This window comes from Leopardus geoffroyi, chromosome B2 (assembly GCF_018350155.1).
Source record: "Leopardus geoffroyi isolate Oge1 chromosome B2, O.geoffroyi_Oge1_pat1.0, whole genome shotgun sequence".
In the NCBI taxonomy this organism is placed as follows: domain Eukaryota; kingdom Metazoa; phylum Chordata; class Mammalia; order Carnivora; family Felidae; genus Leopardus; species Leopardus geoffroyi.
The window spans coordinates 50390431-50407014 of NC_059332.1; the positions used below are offsets into that span (position 1 = coordinate 50390431).

General features: G+C 40.8%; 1 long non-coding RNA gene across 1 annotated transcript; it reads right to left on the reverse strand.

Moving 5' to 3' along the window:
- Nucleotides 1-731: 731 nt before the first annotated feature.
- Nucleotides 732-9855, reverse strand: LOC123608508. Its single transcript, XR_006717264.1, has 4 exons — nt 9637-9855; nt 7593-7673; nt 6405-6997; nt 732-794 (listed from the first exon to the last, which is right to left on the reverse strand). It is a non-coding gene; the product is annotated as an uncharacterized LOC123608508 (long non-coding RNA).
- Nucleotides 9856-16584: the final 6729 nt, after the last annotated feature.

The window sequence follows — 16584 nt, forward strand, 5'->3', positions numbered from 1 at the left end:
TTTAAATACACTAATGTTTCTTTCATAATGGCCTGAGCATAGAGCACAGAGCAATTTTAGGAAATGGTCATCTTTTCCCACTGGTAGCAATAAGCTTTGCAAAGAGGTTTACACAGGTAGTCACCCCAAACCTATCTGTTAAATGGAATAAAAGATTATTGAAGCACAAGAGGACTTGTTTTTATTATTTAAGAGGACTGAAATACCAAAACAGGTTACTAAGATATGGGAAAAGGGACAGCAATAAATGTAGCAATATTCTTTTTTTTTTTTTTTAATGTTCATTTATTTTTGAGAGAGAGAGACACAGCACGAGCAGGGTAGAGGCAGAGAGAGAAGGAGACATAGAATCTGAAGCAGGCTCAAAGTTCTGAGCTGTCAGCACAGAGCCCAACACGGGACTTGCACCCACAAACTGTGAGATCATGATCTGAGCCGAAGTCAGACGCTTAACTGACTGAGCCTCCCAGGCGCCCCTTCTTTTCTATTTAAACATATAGGATGGCTTTATAGGTTTCAAGTATGTGATTTCTAATGTTTGAGGAAATAAAATTCCAGGAGGGCCCATGCCTCCGTCTCTCCACCCACTGTTTGGGAACAAAGACTGACCTTCTGTTAGCATCTCAGCTGATCTCTTGGGTGCTTTTTGCCAGTCTCATTCAGTTTTGAATATTCTTTACCCTTCATGCTTGGGCTGCAAAGGTAATCATATGCAACATTTTGCTCTTTTGTCTCCAGTCCTTATTCCTCTAGGTCCTTTATTCCCTTGACCATGACCCTTTCCATCAGGTTCTCTAGAAAAAAGGGAAAACTCTTTTATACAGAGGTACAAACAACTGATAACAATTTAGAGCAGCACAGATAGGTTCTTTTCCAGGCCAAATCAAGAACAGACAAAATTTGTTCCTAAGGATCTGCTTGCTTATTTTTGATCCTCTGTTTTCAGTGTGAAGATGACCCTGGCTTCAAGAACGTCTTTCTGAGGCTATCAGCTCAGGAAAGGCTCCCTATCTTCAACCGTGCCTGACTCCTATACTTCTCTCCTTCTCACCATCCCACCAAAACTTACCCAACCTATCCCAGCCTTCCTTGTCTTCATCATACATTGACCAAATATACCAGTAGGTCCCCTTAATAGTGAGAATTGGGGACAAGTGCATTTTTGAGATGCTCTGCTCTTTGGTCCAGGGGCCCAGTAAAGCTTGATGACAAATGAGTTAAGCTGTGGCCTAGGTGGTCCGGTCTCAATTCCAAAACACCTTCCTCTGGCCCTATGGGCATCAGTGACTCACCAGCAGTCTGGGAGGACCAAATTGCTCCCTAAGTAAAGCAGAAAACACAGAGTGGTATTTGCTGGGGTGGATTCTTGCCCATTCAGTGTGTTTGCATTGTCTACTTTTGATCAAAGGTCCCTGGCTGAGCAAATTGATACAAGACCAATTAAATTTCCACTGCAGGGGATTCAGCAGATGTCCAATGCTTCTACTGTACTGAAGCGTACTCCCTGACTGCCTTGCTAATGGTAAGTAGGCCTTGAAACATACATATCACGTTGGAAGAACCAAGAGACTAGATGCGGGGCTCAGCACCCCTTTTCCTGGGCAAAAGCCAAACCTAAGTCCCCACAAGTTTGCCATATCTTACCACTATCCTACACCAACCTCCGTAATTAATTATGGAAAGCAGTCTGTTGTAGAGAAAAGCAGCTGGGAAGATTCTCAGACACCCTGACTTCTGGGGTGTGTTAGCACCAGCAGCTAATGAAAACAGTGTTTTATTCATTTGCTGTTGGAGGCAGCATGAGGTGGAGTTCTCAGACCCAGGTCACAAAGATAATGACCTTGAGAAGGTAACTCTCTGCAAGCAGGAGAGAAGTCTTCCATCTTTGTCATACCAGGCTGCAGTGGTGTCTGGGCTGGCACTGCAAGGCCCCCAGTTGAGAGTATAGGTTGGGGGCTGGTCAGCAGTTTGAGCTATGGCAGGCCACATAACCTCTAGAACTTTCCAGGGGATCCTCCTAACAAATAGTCACCCAGATCTGACTCATCCTTAGCTTACTGAAGGCTACTGACAAGAATGGGTCTCTCACTCTTCCCGAGGATGCTTGATCGGGGTAACTGGGATGTGTGTCTGTTTGGGGTGGGGGATACCATTTACTTTCTGATCTGAGAGTAAATATGACTGAACCAAAAAAGGGTCTCAGATGTGTAAGTTACAGGCACACATAAATGTTACCAGTTTACCTCTTAAATATTTATCAGCCTAAAGTTACTTATCTTGAGAGGCCATATAACACAGTGGTGAAACCCACAGTCTTTGGCACCTAAAGGATCTGGGTTTGAATTCCAGCTATACTCACTGTGTGGTCTTGGGCAAGTTACTTAATTTTTCTAGGCCTCACCTCCCTGATAGTAAGATCGAGGTGATGATAATGAAACAGTACCTTCCAAATAGAGTTACTATTAAGACTGAATGAGCTCATGTAATCTAAGTGGTAGAACAGTGCATTATTAGTAAGTGCTCAGCTATCATCTTGGGAATATGAAAGGTCATCATTTTTCAGTAAAAGTCAGGTTTACTTAGATGTAATTTATGTATAATGAAATTCACTCCTTTTGGTGTACATTTCTGTAAGTTTTAATAAACTTATACAATCATGTAACCACCACCACAATCAAGATACATCACCCCAAAAAGTTCCTTGGTGCCCCTTTTTCATCGACCCCTCTCCTCAACCCTAGCCTTAGACAACTACTGATCTGTTTTCTGTCCCTATAGTTTTACCTTTTCCTGAATGTCATACAATAAATAGCAGAAAACTCATCATTTTTAAAGGCTGACATATGTGACATCCAATGAATTTCTAAGTATATTAAAGAATCAAGTTACAATTTTCATTCCAAATCAGATGATATATTTCCTGTTGACTTATAGAAGAGGTATATTATTTTTCGATGCCTCCTGAATTAGTTCCTTTATGGGTAAGTGGATCTTTCTCATATGCTATCTCATCAGTCATTACATCTCAACCTTGAGGCTGGAGTTGGCAAGGAGCAGGATATGACATAAAGGAGATCTCAGGTATTCAGAAAAGCAAAATAAAATGGAGATAGAGTCACACGAGGCAGGAAGTGAATTATATGGTTCTCCATCTCTCCATTTTAGGGGAAGTCTGGGGAGTTGTAGAGAGTAATGCCAAGGACAGGGGCATTTTGTATGTTTGTTTGTTTGTTTGTTTGTTTGTTTTTTCAATCTATGACTTGGACTCTGGAATGAGTTTGCCTTGCAACCTGTCCTGCACAAAGCCTAGGAGTTGGCCACTCCTAAGTAAATTTGGTGGCATAATGACCATCTTGGTTCCCATATGGTATGGAGGGGCTCCTGAAGCTCCCCCATGAAGTGAGAGAAAAGAAAGTAGCTAACTGGAGAATGGCCCACTGTGACAGACGGAAATGACCCTACAGCAGACCCTAATCACCTAGACCAGGAACTAGATACAGGACAGTTTTGGAGGGGCTCACTAACAACTCACTTTGGCAAACCAAAGTATCCAGGAATTACCCCTACACCCTGGCCAAGAAGCCAGATGTTGAAGCACGCCTATAGTCAATTTAGCTGTAGGCAAAGTCAGGAGGGAAGGCAGTAGGCAATGGTGGGGATCTGAGCATTCAGGGACACTTCTTGGATTCTAAACCTCTCTGTTCTAGTCCCATGATAATTCAGGTAATACACCCCTCGCCGCAATCCCATCTTATGGAAGCACAGGAGAGGGCAAGGACACTGACAAGACCAAGCCTTTCTCCTCAAGTACTGTTTGAACTGTTGTAGCAGACTAAGGTGACCCAGTGGGCCAGGGCTTGTGAGAAAGTCACAAGCTGTTGTCCCAGCCCACTTGAGTGTAAGGCATGTGACTCTCCAGCCCCAGTACACTCCCATCACACTTTCACAGCTACTTTATCCTCATTTCTCATCTATTACCTCTTGGAAGTGGCCCCTGAGACTGCAGCTTTAAGAATCTTGGTCTTGTGGGGTGCCTGGGTGGCTCAGTTGGTTAAGCATCCAACTCTTGATTTCAGCTCAGGTCATAATCTCATGCTTCATGGGATATAGCCCAAGTTAGGCTCCATGCTGACAACATGGAATCTGCTCGAGATTCTCTCTCTCTCTCTCTCTCTCTCTCTCTCTCTCTCTCTCTCTGCCACACCCCCACTTGTACACTCAAGCACGTGCGCTCTCTTTCTCTCAAAATAAATAAATAAACTTAAAAAAAAAGAATATTGGTCTTGGAATATTAGTCAACCATTAAAAAAAACAACGAAATCTTGCTATTTGCAACAAAAAAAGTATAATGCTAAGTGAAATAAGTCAGTCAGAGAAAGGCAAATACTATATGATTTCACTCATACATGGAATTTAAGAAACAAATGAACAAAGGAAAAAAGAGATAAATCAAAATGTAGACTCTTGGGTCACCTGGGTGGCTCAGTTGATTAAGCATCCAACTTCAGTTCAGGTCATAATCTTGCGGTTCATGAATTTGAGCCCCATGTTGGACTCTGTGCACAGAACCTGCTTTAGATCCTCTGTCTCCCTCTCTCTCTGCCCCTTCCCTGCTCATGCACTCTCTCTCTCTCCAAAATAAATAAATATTAAAAAAAAAAAAAAAAAAAAAGAAGACTCTTAACTATAGAGAACAACATGATGGTTTGTAGAGGGGAGGTGAGTGAAGGGATGGGTGAAATAGGTAATGGGGATTAAAAGTATATTTATGGTAATGAGCACTGAATAATGTACAAAATTACTGAATCACTATTATTGCACACCTGAAACTAATATAACACTGGACTTTCAAAATATTAAGTCTTTCAAAATATAATACTGGACTTTCAAAAATGTTTAAAAATAGAATCTTGGTCTTACAACTTCTACACAAGCTGGACATTTTAAGGAATAGTGAAATGCATCCCTCTGTAAATAATGATTTTTTTTTTTTTACGTTTATAACTCAGGGGGATGCCTGAGTGACTCAGTTGGCGGAGCATCAGACTTTTGATTTCGGCTCAGATTATGATCTCATGGTTCATGAGATGGAGCCCCGAGTCAGGGTCTGCACTATCAGCTTGCTTGGGATTCTCTCCCTCCCCCTCTCTCTGCCCTTCCCCCACTCACATGTGCATGCATGTGCTCACACTCTCTCTTTCTCTGTCTCAACATAAATAAATTTTTTAAAGTTTGTAACTCAGATAAGCACTCCACAGCTCATCTTTAAGTTCAAGATTTTATCATTCAGATTTCTTCAGATTTCTCCCTTTCTTTTGGATACACTTGAAGGTTCATAGTGTCATTAGATGCATTTATGCATTTCCACAGAGCAAACATGAGCTTTTTATAATGAGCAACTGTAATGGGATTTGGCTTCTAGGATAAGATTAAGAAAATGATTATAAATAATAGGAAGACCAAATGCCCTTTATTTGAGAGCAAATAAACTTTAAATGTTAGGGCAGATTACAATGCCACAGTGATAAAGTAATTAGTAGTTCCTATTGAAACAAGCTTAATCCAAGGGAAATTCCATAACCAATTATATTTCCCATGTGTAACTGGGCAGGAAAATACGACATTTAAGAAGGCAGAAAAGGAACTTCTTTGTAGGCCTCCATTAAAACTGGATGTTGGAACACGAATGCACTCCAAAGTATATCATTATTTTTTGCACTCTTTTATCACTCTGAAGTGAAGAAACCAATCTAGGAAAAAGGTGAGAGTCAGCATTTTGAAATGCATTGGAAAATTGTAAATTATGAGAGCTATTGATAAAGCTGGTATTTATAGCTCTATCAAGGATTTTATATTGTTTACATCTGGATTGCAGACTCAATCAAAGCCCACTAACCTATTCCAACTTATTAATGCTGTTTCCATGTTCAGTGTCAACGACACATGAGACAAAGATGATCTGAGTGGGTTACTTGGATCAAGATTTAAAATACAGCTACTTGGGGCACCTGGGTGGCGCAGTTGGTTAAGCGTCCGACTTCAGCCAGGTCACGATCTCGCCGCCCGTGAGTTCGAGCCCCGCGTCAGGCTCTGGGCTGATGGCTCAGAGCCTGGAGCCTGTTTCCGATTCTGTGTCTCCCTCTCTCTCTGCCCCTCCCCCGTTCATGCTCTGTCTCTCTCTGTCCCAAAAATAAATAAATGTTGAAAAAAAATAATAAAATAAATAAATAAATAAATAAAATACAGCTACTTAAAATAAAGGCTTCCCAAACTAGACTGTATGTTCTGATATAAACTGCATCTGAATTGGTATCACTGAGGATGTATCTTTGCTATTCATCTACAAACACAAATACTTATGAATGATATCAGATAGTGCCTGGGCATATAAAATGTCCACTCACCTGTTGAATTTCTGATTCTAAAAACTTTGGAAGAGTTTTCCCCTAAACGCCTCCTTTAGATTCTATGGTTGAGAGAAACAAAATCAAACAGGAAGCATGGACAATTGTCTTTGAGCATATCAGTCCACTCTCTCTACACTATCCCCTCACCTCCACCAGGTCTTAGTTTCCCCTTCCTTTAGTGAGGTCTTCAGTTTCATTCACTTCACTTCACTTCACTTCAAATCCATTCACTTACTGACTTATTCACTTATTTGTCTTATTAGCTACCTATTGCTGTGTAAGAAATTATCCCCAAGACTTAGTGGCTTAACACTACACACATTTATTATCTCTTAGTTTCTGAGGGTTAGGAGTTGAGGCATGCTTAGCTAAGTACTCAGCTTCAGGGTCTCTCACAAGGCTGTAATCAAGGTGTTGGCCAGGGCAGGGATCTCATCTGAAGGTTGACTGGGTGAAGCATCCACTCCCAGACTCATGTGGTTGTTGCCAGGATTCAATTCCTTGAGCTTTTCCAACATGTGAGCTTGCTTCATCAAAGCATATAAGGTGAGAAGGTGATCAGCAAGATGGAAGTTGCAGTCTTATGTAACCTAATAATGGAAATGACATACCCTCAACGTTGCTGAATTCTATTGGTTAGAAGCAAGTTACTCCAGGTAACGTAGGCTGTGAATACTAGCAGGTGGGGAAAATTGGGGACATTTTAAAAGTTGCCAATCACATTTATGAAGAATTTTTTGAGCACTTCTTAGGTGCCTGACACTGTGCTAGGTGCAGAGAATACAGTGGAGAACTTCCTTCTCTCATCAGAACTCATAACCTATCAAGGGCACTGGGTGGCTCAGTTGTTTGAGCATCTGACTCCTGCTCAGGTCATGACTCATGGTTCCTGGGTTCAAGCCCCATGTCAGGCTTTGCACTGATTGTTTTGGATTCTCTGTCTTCCCCTCTCTGTGTCCCTCCTCCTCTGGAACACCTTTTCTCTCAAAAATAAATAAACATTAAAAAAAATTAGAACTCACAATCTATCTGGGGGAAAAGGAGCAGTCCTTGAATAGATTATTGCAATTGTGATAAGCCCACTAAATTAGAAATACAGGAAACAAAGGAGCCATCCTGGTCTAGGTTGAGGGAGATAGGATGTCAGAAAGGGACATTTCAATGGAAACTCAAAGAAGGACTCACCCAGAAAAGGAGGAAGGACATTTCCCAGGCAGAGGGAACGGCCTTTGCAAAGATCTTCAGGCAAGATTTGAGGAAGAGTAGCTGGAATATAGAGACAGAGACAGTGGGAAGAGTAAGAGGAGGAAGTAGGGTCTTGTCTGCTATATTCAGGAGGTTGGTTCATAGTCAATGACCAAAGGGAAGCCCTTGAGAAGTGATTCGTAAGATCTCTTTGGCCACCTTTCTCCTTCTTCCGCACGTCTTCTCTCTACTGGCCTAGGGTCAGTCTTGTGGCTATGACCATGCTCCGTGACACTACTAAGTGGTCTGACTCCCCTTTATCCTGTAACAATATCCTGCTAAGATTGTATCATATAGTCCCAAAGGCTCTTCTTCTTTCCACTTCCAGGATTTTTCTGGCAATTTTCAAACTGTTTTCAAACAAAACCATGGTAAACTCTTATTATATAAAACAGACAAAAGCAGAACCACTCGGATCAAAGACAGTTATAGGAGGAGGAAGGGCACTTGGGAATGCTCTCCCTCACATCTCCATGGGGGTCCCCAAGACACCTGTCTGGAGTTTCAGGACTCCAGTTTGGGAAACATGCACCTGGGCCCCAACTTTGTCAACTATTATTCCCAAAGACCCTTTCTGTCAATAAATTTTTATTGGAATCCTTGCAACATGTTAGACATGTAGTAGGCACGTAGAACAGAAGTTGATTAAGACATCTCTTCCCTCTATACCTCAAATTGTCTGTCCCCACTTATAGAAGGAGGATCTGAGCAGAGAACACTCTTTGTATCCTATCTCAGCGTGTTTCCTCCCTACCAAGGCTCTGCACAGAAAATGCGGCAGCAGCCTTTGACCTCCGATCTGATTTCAGAGTCTTAGACTTGAGTCAGCCATCAGGTCTAGCATGTTCTGTTGGTCTCTGGGATCCTGCCCAATATGCCTCAACAATCCAGAATTCTAGGGTGAGATGGCTTCCATTTGCTGGTTGATTACCAGGGATTTGACTAATCCTTCATAATTAACAACTAAAAGCTCATACCAGTCCTGAAACAGTAAATTCAAAAAATTCAAAGTCTTAAAACAGTAAAAGGTGCAATGGTAGGCCAAGGCTATGCAACATCAGAACAACAAGCCCGGATGTTGGGTTGTGCAAGCCAAGCAGTCTGTTGTTTAATTGTTTTATCTCTGTGTGACTCATTTGGCATGTTTTAGCTTAGATTCAGGCCAGGTTTTAATAAAAACAGCAAAAGGATCCAGCTCAACTTTCTCCTCCTCCAGAAGATCTTCCCTCCAAACAAAAAGTAAGCTCTATCTCTGTCCTACAAACTGAGATCACCTCTTGATTTTCTGACCTATTGCAGAATACTGGAACAGTATTTTGGGATACCTACACTTCTTAAAATGTTTTATTAAAATTTTTATTAAAATTTTTCTTCTCAAGTGATGTGCTTTACCTGAGTAAATCTTAAACTCCTTCCAGGCTCAGGGAATGCTTTAGTCATGTTGGTATTTATGGTCCTTTCCCACCTCCAGTCGACTTAGCACTGTGTCATACAAATAGGCACTCTATAAATATTTGTACGTGAATGAATAACCATGGGCCACCCCATGTATTATACAGCTAGTCTCATTGACTTGAAGGTGACCTAGCTGGGGCATTTGTGAGGGACACGAGTTCTGGAGGCAGTCTGGGTGGGCAGCATATGGTTCACAGCTGGCAGGCAACATTCACAGACCCCTGGCCAAGTATGTGTGAAAGTCAACATCTTTATGCCTTGGGGGAAAAGGTCACTGATTAAACCGGCATGGAGGGCGATTATCATTTACTTAACCCCAACCTGGACTACATATCACCAGGCTTCACTTGCACCCTTACCTTAGTTGTAATTTAACCATTTTTGCAACATTTCACTTTACACAAGAGCGCATTCCCTGAAAACAACCAACCAGAGGATTCTACTAAAAGCAGCATGGTTTTTATTTCCTTTCAACTTTTGCTGTTTAGTTAGACTACAGGCAATTCGAATTTCATCTCCTTCAACTTACGTGAAACGTTGAAGAGGAGGTAATATAACCAGAGTGTCGTGAAGCTCTTATTCAAATCAGGATTCGCTTTGTATGAGACTTCATGTTCTGAGCCATGGATAACCATGTCAGAAGGGGGTTATGCTTCCATTCTTTGGACAGGCCCTCCTGGCTTTATGACTGTGGGTGACTCACTCAACCTTCTGGCAACTTTCTTCCTGCCACTAAAAAGGTGAGAAACAGAGTAGGGATATTATGAATTACTTCTTAGGTTTAAGGGTATTATGAGAATGAATTGCTTTTTGTCCATCCCTTCTAGGAAAAAGATACACAAAAAGTGTGAACTTCTGGACTCGCCTTTTCCATAAACTGGATCCTGTTCCTATTTCCCCTATTTCTAGCAAGAGGACTATTAACTACTTAACACCTTTCCAGAGGCAACCAGTTAAGTCTTAGCAAGTCTTCCTTGCCAAAACCTATGCATCTGTCCTTTTTTGTATACCTCATTCATTCACTTAGTGACTATTACTGACCATCAGTGAAATGCATGCCATTGTATTAGTTGCAATTGATAGAAACAAGTATAAGACTAAGAAATGGATAGAAATAAGAAATAAGACTTGGTTCTCACCATTAAGAAGCCTACAAAGCTTTTTAAGGGTCACAGTTACCAACTGTTTCTGTGTTTTTTCCTTATACGTGAGAAGTTGAAGTTCCAAGTCTAATCTCCCGTCTGCAATCTCTTACTTATTTTCTCTATAAAGCACTTCAATGACAAATTATTATTTCTAAATAAACATTATAATCATGTCATTTCATGGAGATAAAAAAATATTTTTTTGAGAGAGAGAGAGAGAATGGGAGGGGCAGAGAGAGACTGAGAATCCTAAGCAGGGATTCTCTGTCAGCTCAGAGCCTGATGTGGGGCTCAAATCCACGAATTGTGAGTGAGATCATGACCTGAGCTGAGATCAAGAGTCGGACACCCAACTGTATGAGCCACCCAGGCACCCCTTGGAGGTAAAATTTTTTTTTTCAACGTTTTTATTTATTTTTGGGACAGAGAGAGATAGAGCATGAACGGGGGAGGGTCAGAGAGAGGGAGACACAGAATCGGAAGCAGGCTCCAGGCTCTGAGCTGCCAGCACAGAGCCCGACGCGGGGCTCGAACTCACGGACCGCGAGATCGTGACCTGGCTGAAGTCGGACGCCTAACCGACTGCGCCACCCAGGCGCCCCGGAGGTAAAATTTTTAATAGCTCTTCACTGCTCACAGGATAAAGATAAAACTGTTTCTTAAAAAAAAAAATGTTTAACATTTATTTTTGAGAGAGAAAGAGAGAGACAGAGTACGAGATGGGGAGGGGCAGAGAGAGAAGGAGACACAGAATCCAAAGCAGGCTCCAGGCTCTGAGCTGCCAGCACAGAGCCTGACCCGGGGCTCAAACCCACAAACGCGAGATCATGACCTGAGCTGAAGTCGGATGCTTAATCGATTGAGCCACCCAGGTGCCCCAGATCAAACTCTTAACTTAACTTTTAAGTGTTAGAGCCTCTAAAATCTGGAACGAACTTATTTCTTGATCTCACTTCCTACAACTACCCATTACAAATTTTCTGCTTGGACAAATTGGTCAGATTATTATACTAAAAGTGTATATATCCTTTTCCCACTCCAATCTATTGCTAAAAAGAAAACCACAGACCCAAAATGGTGTCACTTAGGCTAAGTCACTAAACTAGGGCTTAATACCTAACCTAATTGTAGTTTCAACCTTCCCCAGAAATGTAGTCTTCATCACTCAGGAATTTTCTGATAAGCATCATTGAGGTAATCTGTTACAGGGCTCTCTCTAACCCTCAAAGGAAGATGAGGTAATTTGCATGATAAGACCTCTTTCTCTTCCCCTAAGGGAAAGTGACCTTGCCTGAAACAATCCTTTTCTTTTCCTAATAACTTCTTTGCTCCACCCTCCTTCCCATAAAAACCCTCCATTTTATACCCTCCATGCTACTCGCTAGATGGGATGCTGCCCATTCAAGAGCTGCTTAATAAAGCCAATTAGATCTTCAAATTCACTCAGTTGAATTTTTGTTCTTTAACACTATGTATTCATATATTCAAGAAGGGATTGGGTGCCTTCTGTGTGGCAGTCTGTGATAAGAGATGGTGCACAGTTTCCACGCTCAAAGAGCTCATTGTTTGCTCAAGGATACAGACAATGAGTTGGCTGCGGCCATGATAGGAAGAGCACAGGACATAATGAAGCACTGAATGTGATGGGAATGCACAGAATCGCACGGTATCCAGCCTTGGAGAAGTCAAAGCATATTACTCAGAGAAAATGACATCTACAGTGACACACAAAGAATGAGTAAAAGGCAAGAAGTTGAAGAACCTGTGTACCAGACAGAAAACAGCAGTGGCCTGGTGATAAGAATATATGGTGTGAGCAACTGAGAGAATGGGAATCAGACTGGAATGTGGACTACACATGGCAAGAGGCTGAAGATGGAAGCAAGTCCAGATGATCAGAGATCTCATAAACCTGGCTAACAGGTTTAGGCTGGACAGGCTTTGAAGCAGCAAAGGCCATGACCAGATTTGGCTGTCATGAGAATGCCATGCCCCGGTCTCATAAATCAGGAATGAAGTGTTTGAGAGCATTAAAGAAGGCCTTGCTTTCCAGGAGGCTTGTTAATGATCTTATTAAGATGTTTGATTCATTTCCCTGCATCAGTCCTGAAAGTAGGAGAAATCCAACGGAAGCATTCTTTGAGAGAATAAGAGCTCTTGCTGGGCCTTAGAAGAATGGCAGGGGAGATCTGCCTAAATCAATACAGAGACAAGTATACCACCTGGTGATGTTTCAAATCAAATTCTTGCCAATAAAGTAATGGCTACCACTAGTTGAGCACTCACTACGAGCTCATATACTCACATCACTTTGTGTGAGGTACATATTATACCCATTTTAGAGATGCAAAAACTGAGGCTCGAACAGTTTAAGTATCTGGCTTATGGTCTTAGGTTCATAGTAAATATTTACTTATTATGATATGAACAAATAAGCCTGGAATTTGAACCCAAAACAATAGAACTCCAAAGTACAAGTAATTTTGATTCATTTAGTTTAAAGTTACTCTGTATTAATCAAAGATAGTTACAATATTTCCTTTCCATCATCCTTCTGATAAATCCAGGCGTATAGGCCTACTCTATGTTTTGCCTAGAGCGGTAGGAATATAACAAAAACACATGGCATTGGATAGAGAAATGAGGAGTAAAGAGAGATCCACCAAGGAACAGGATGAGGGGTATTTTTGGGTGATTTGTACTGATGAGATATGGGAGAACAGAATTTAAACTATGCAAAATGAGTAGGATTAATGTTCCCCTCACAGACTTCAATTCAGGCGTATGCCTTGTAGTAATAACTAGCGGGTTGGAGTGAAATTGCTTCTCTCCTATGGCCCATTTGAGCGGTGTAATGAATGGTTCCTCACATAAGGCTCCCTTGTAAGGATGAACACAAGTACACAGAACTGAATCCTCCAGAAACAGAGGCCCACGTCCAGGTTTTAAAAACCACCAAACAACCTGTACCCAGAAACAGTCACTCGTTTAGATGTGCAGGAACTGAACGACTGCAGAAATGTTCCAAGCCAAACGGCAGTGGGTAAAAAACAAACAGCAGCAGCTTGCTTGCATGAGGTTGCCAGGAATCACCCTGACCAATTAAGAAAACAACAGTCCCAAACTGCTTGTTAACCAGTTCAAGGCTGAGAGGATAACTCTGGGTCTCAAACATGTTTTATTATTTAATAATGGAAAATGATCTAAGACCTTGAAAATACGTTATGCACTCAATGAGAAATAAGAATATTTCAGCTGATATTCCACCACTTACTAGCAAGCAAGATGTTCATCATAAGGTTTCTTATGATTGCAAAACCACAGAAAACAACGAAAATATTCATTAATTGGAGATGGCTAACATACCAGTGTACCCATGTTGTGGAATACCATTCAACACAGAAGAAGGATACACTAATGGTTACTAATAAATACTCAGCTGGCTGGCTCTCCTTGTCATCCAGTTGAGAATATGTACAGTTTGACAATATTCATTGTATTAAAAAATAGAAAGCAGAACTAAATTTGAGCAACCCTATCTTTTCTAACAGTAAATGTATTAGCAAAAGTTCTAGAAAAATTCATAGCAAATTGGTAAGAGTGGTTACTTCTGGAGAAGACAGGACAGAAGGTAAGCACAAAGTAGGGACCACAGTTCTATTTATAATATTTAATTTTTTTAAGTAGGTATATTTCTGCATTTTTTGTATAACTATAAACTAGAAATAGTTATCAAATAAATCATAGTATAGTGCTTGAAAAAGAACAGGCTTGGGCGCCTGGTTGGCTCAGTCGGCTGAGTGTCTGACTTTGGCTCAGGTCATGATCTTTTATGGTTTATGAGTTCGAAGCCCCATCGGGCTCTCTGCTGTCAGTGCAGAGCCTGCTTCTGATTTTCTGTCTCCGTCTCTCTCTCTCTCTCCCTCCCCTGCTTGCGTGCACATGCACACACACACACTCTCTCTTAAAAATAAGTATTTTTTTTTAAAAAGAAAAAAAACAAGCTTTAGCACTGTTAATATGAGGATCCCACTTAGGTATCTACCAAATTCATGTAGAAAAAACAAAAAAATTTTTTTAAAGAAATGGAGACTTGTTAAGCAAGAATTTCATGTTAGTATATTGAGATGACGAAGCCAAAATTTCCATTAGTTGGCATTTTGAGACTATGAAACAGACAACCAAAGGAAATTGTGAAGACTTTCTTACTGAAAAGCTTTATTACCAAGATGCACTTAAGGAGTAAACCTAGGAGGTTTATAAGGAAATCCCCCCAATAAAGTGAAATTGGATAAAGTATTTAGAATTATATGTAGTTTTCCAATATTTGAGCAATTATTGATTGGAAGACTCTAATGAAAAAATTATGTTGACAATAGCAGAAATGCATAGAATATCCTAGAATATACAGGAACTATATGACCAAAACTTTTTAGGAAATATACATAAGTAAATTAAAATAAGCAGAGAGGTAGATTACATTCCTGGATGAAAAAAAAAAACTGGCTGCTTTTCAAATCCTTATCAAATTAATTTACAAGATTAAGGCAATCCCATTGAAAAATCCCAGCAGAATTTTGTTTTCTTGTTGGACTTTGAGGACACAAAAGAATGGACTGATGAGAAAAATCAACATTTTTCTTGTTCCACAAAAATTAAAATATAACAGAACTTCAATTTTTAAGATGTTCTGGTAAGGGTACAAAAATCCAAAAAGAGGTGCCTCAGTGGCTCAGTCAGTTAAGCATCCAACTTTGGCTCAGGTCATGATCTCACAGTTCATGAGTTCAAGCCCCACGGCAGGTTCTGTGCTGACAGCTTGGAGCCTGGAGCCTGCCTCAGATTCTGTGTCTCACACTCTCTCTGCCTTCCCCCACTCCTGCTCTGTCTCTGTCTCTGTCTCTCTCAAAAATAAATAAACATTAAAAGAACGTTTAAAAAGAATCAAAAGAAAAACTAATACAGCAGAATAGAACATAGTTCTGAAAGAGATCTATCAGTATATGTATTTGTGATAAATATCACAATTCAATGATGAAAGGAAGGATTGTTCAACAGATGATATTTTAAAAAAATGGTTATATGAAAAAAACAGAACACAGCTAATTCCAATGTTTGGGGTTCAAAATTTCCATATAACCGTAAAATATATGATTTTACTTGAAAACACAGATTAAGAGATAAGTGGTATTTGTAAGAGAAGGACATTCTAAACATAAATAAAGAAAGAGATCATAAAAGGAAAGATGATGCTTTGAGCATATAGAAAAAATAAAACTCTTACAGGGCTTCTGGGTCACACAATTACAGAAGAAGAATGGTGACTCCTGAAGCCTGCACAGCCCCACAGAGTCTTGCTTCTGTATATCAAAAAACCACCATCATCCACATTAAATAAAGGTGGAATTAAAAAGCACTTCATCATATATGACAAAGAAGTTCAGACACAGTGATCCTTTTGCAACATGGCAGATCACCTCTCCTTTTCAATCCTTGCAATGGCTTCCATCTCATTCCAAGTCGAAGCCAAAGTCTTTGCGGTGGCCTCAAGGCCCTCTGGCCATCTCTCTGACATGCCTCCTTCTGGTCTTCCCCTCTATGACTCTACTCCAGCCACACTGGCCACTTCGAACTTTGAGCCCATGAGGCACACCTCCATTCCCGGGCTTTTGCCCTTGCTCTTCCCTCTGACTCAAGGCTCTTTCCCTCACTTTCTTCAGCTCTCTATTATCAATTTTTTTCATTAGGGTTTCCCCTTCCCAAAGGGTTGCTTTTTATCCTGCATGCTACCAATCCCCACCAACATTCTATACATTTACTTGTTTCTCTGTTTTCTGTCTCCCTGCCTCTTGAATATAAGCTCAGGGAGGGCAAGGATTATGTCTGCTTTGACCGCTCGTATATTTCTAGCATCTAAAACAGTGCTTGCAGGTAGTACTCAATATTTATTTGTTAAATAACTGAATAAATATATTTATTAATTGGTACTTTTTAATATAATTGCCAGAGAACCATTAAAGCTAACTTGAATTACAGCTGATTAAGTGTGGGGAGGCAGCTGGCCCTCAGTTACTAGAGTCAGCACCAGAACATCATCAGGATCTAATATTGTCCCCCATTCCCCAGCTACTCTACTTCATACTTATCGTTCCTCACAGATCCCCATCTCTGTTTCCCAGAGCACATGGTGATCAAATGGTCCCCAGGAGCACCCAAGTTTTACTGTAGGTTGCTTAGCTACTTGGAAACAGTATGACCTGACTCGGTGGGTTCTATTCCAAATTCCTGGGGACGGCTGTGAATAACTTGGTCTGGACTGATGTCTATCCAGG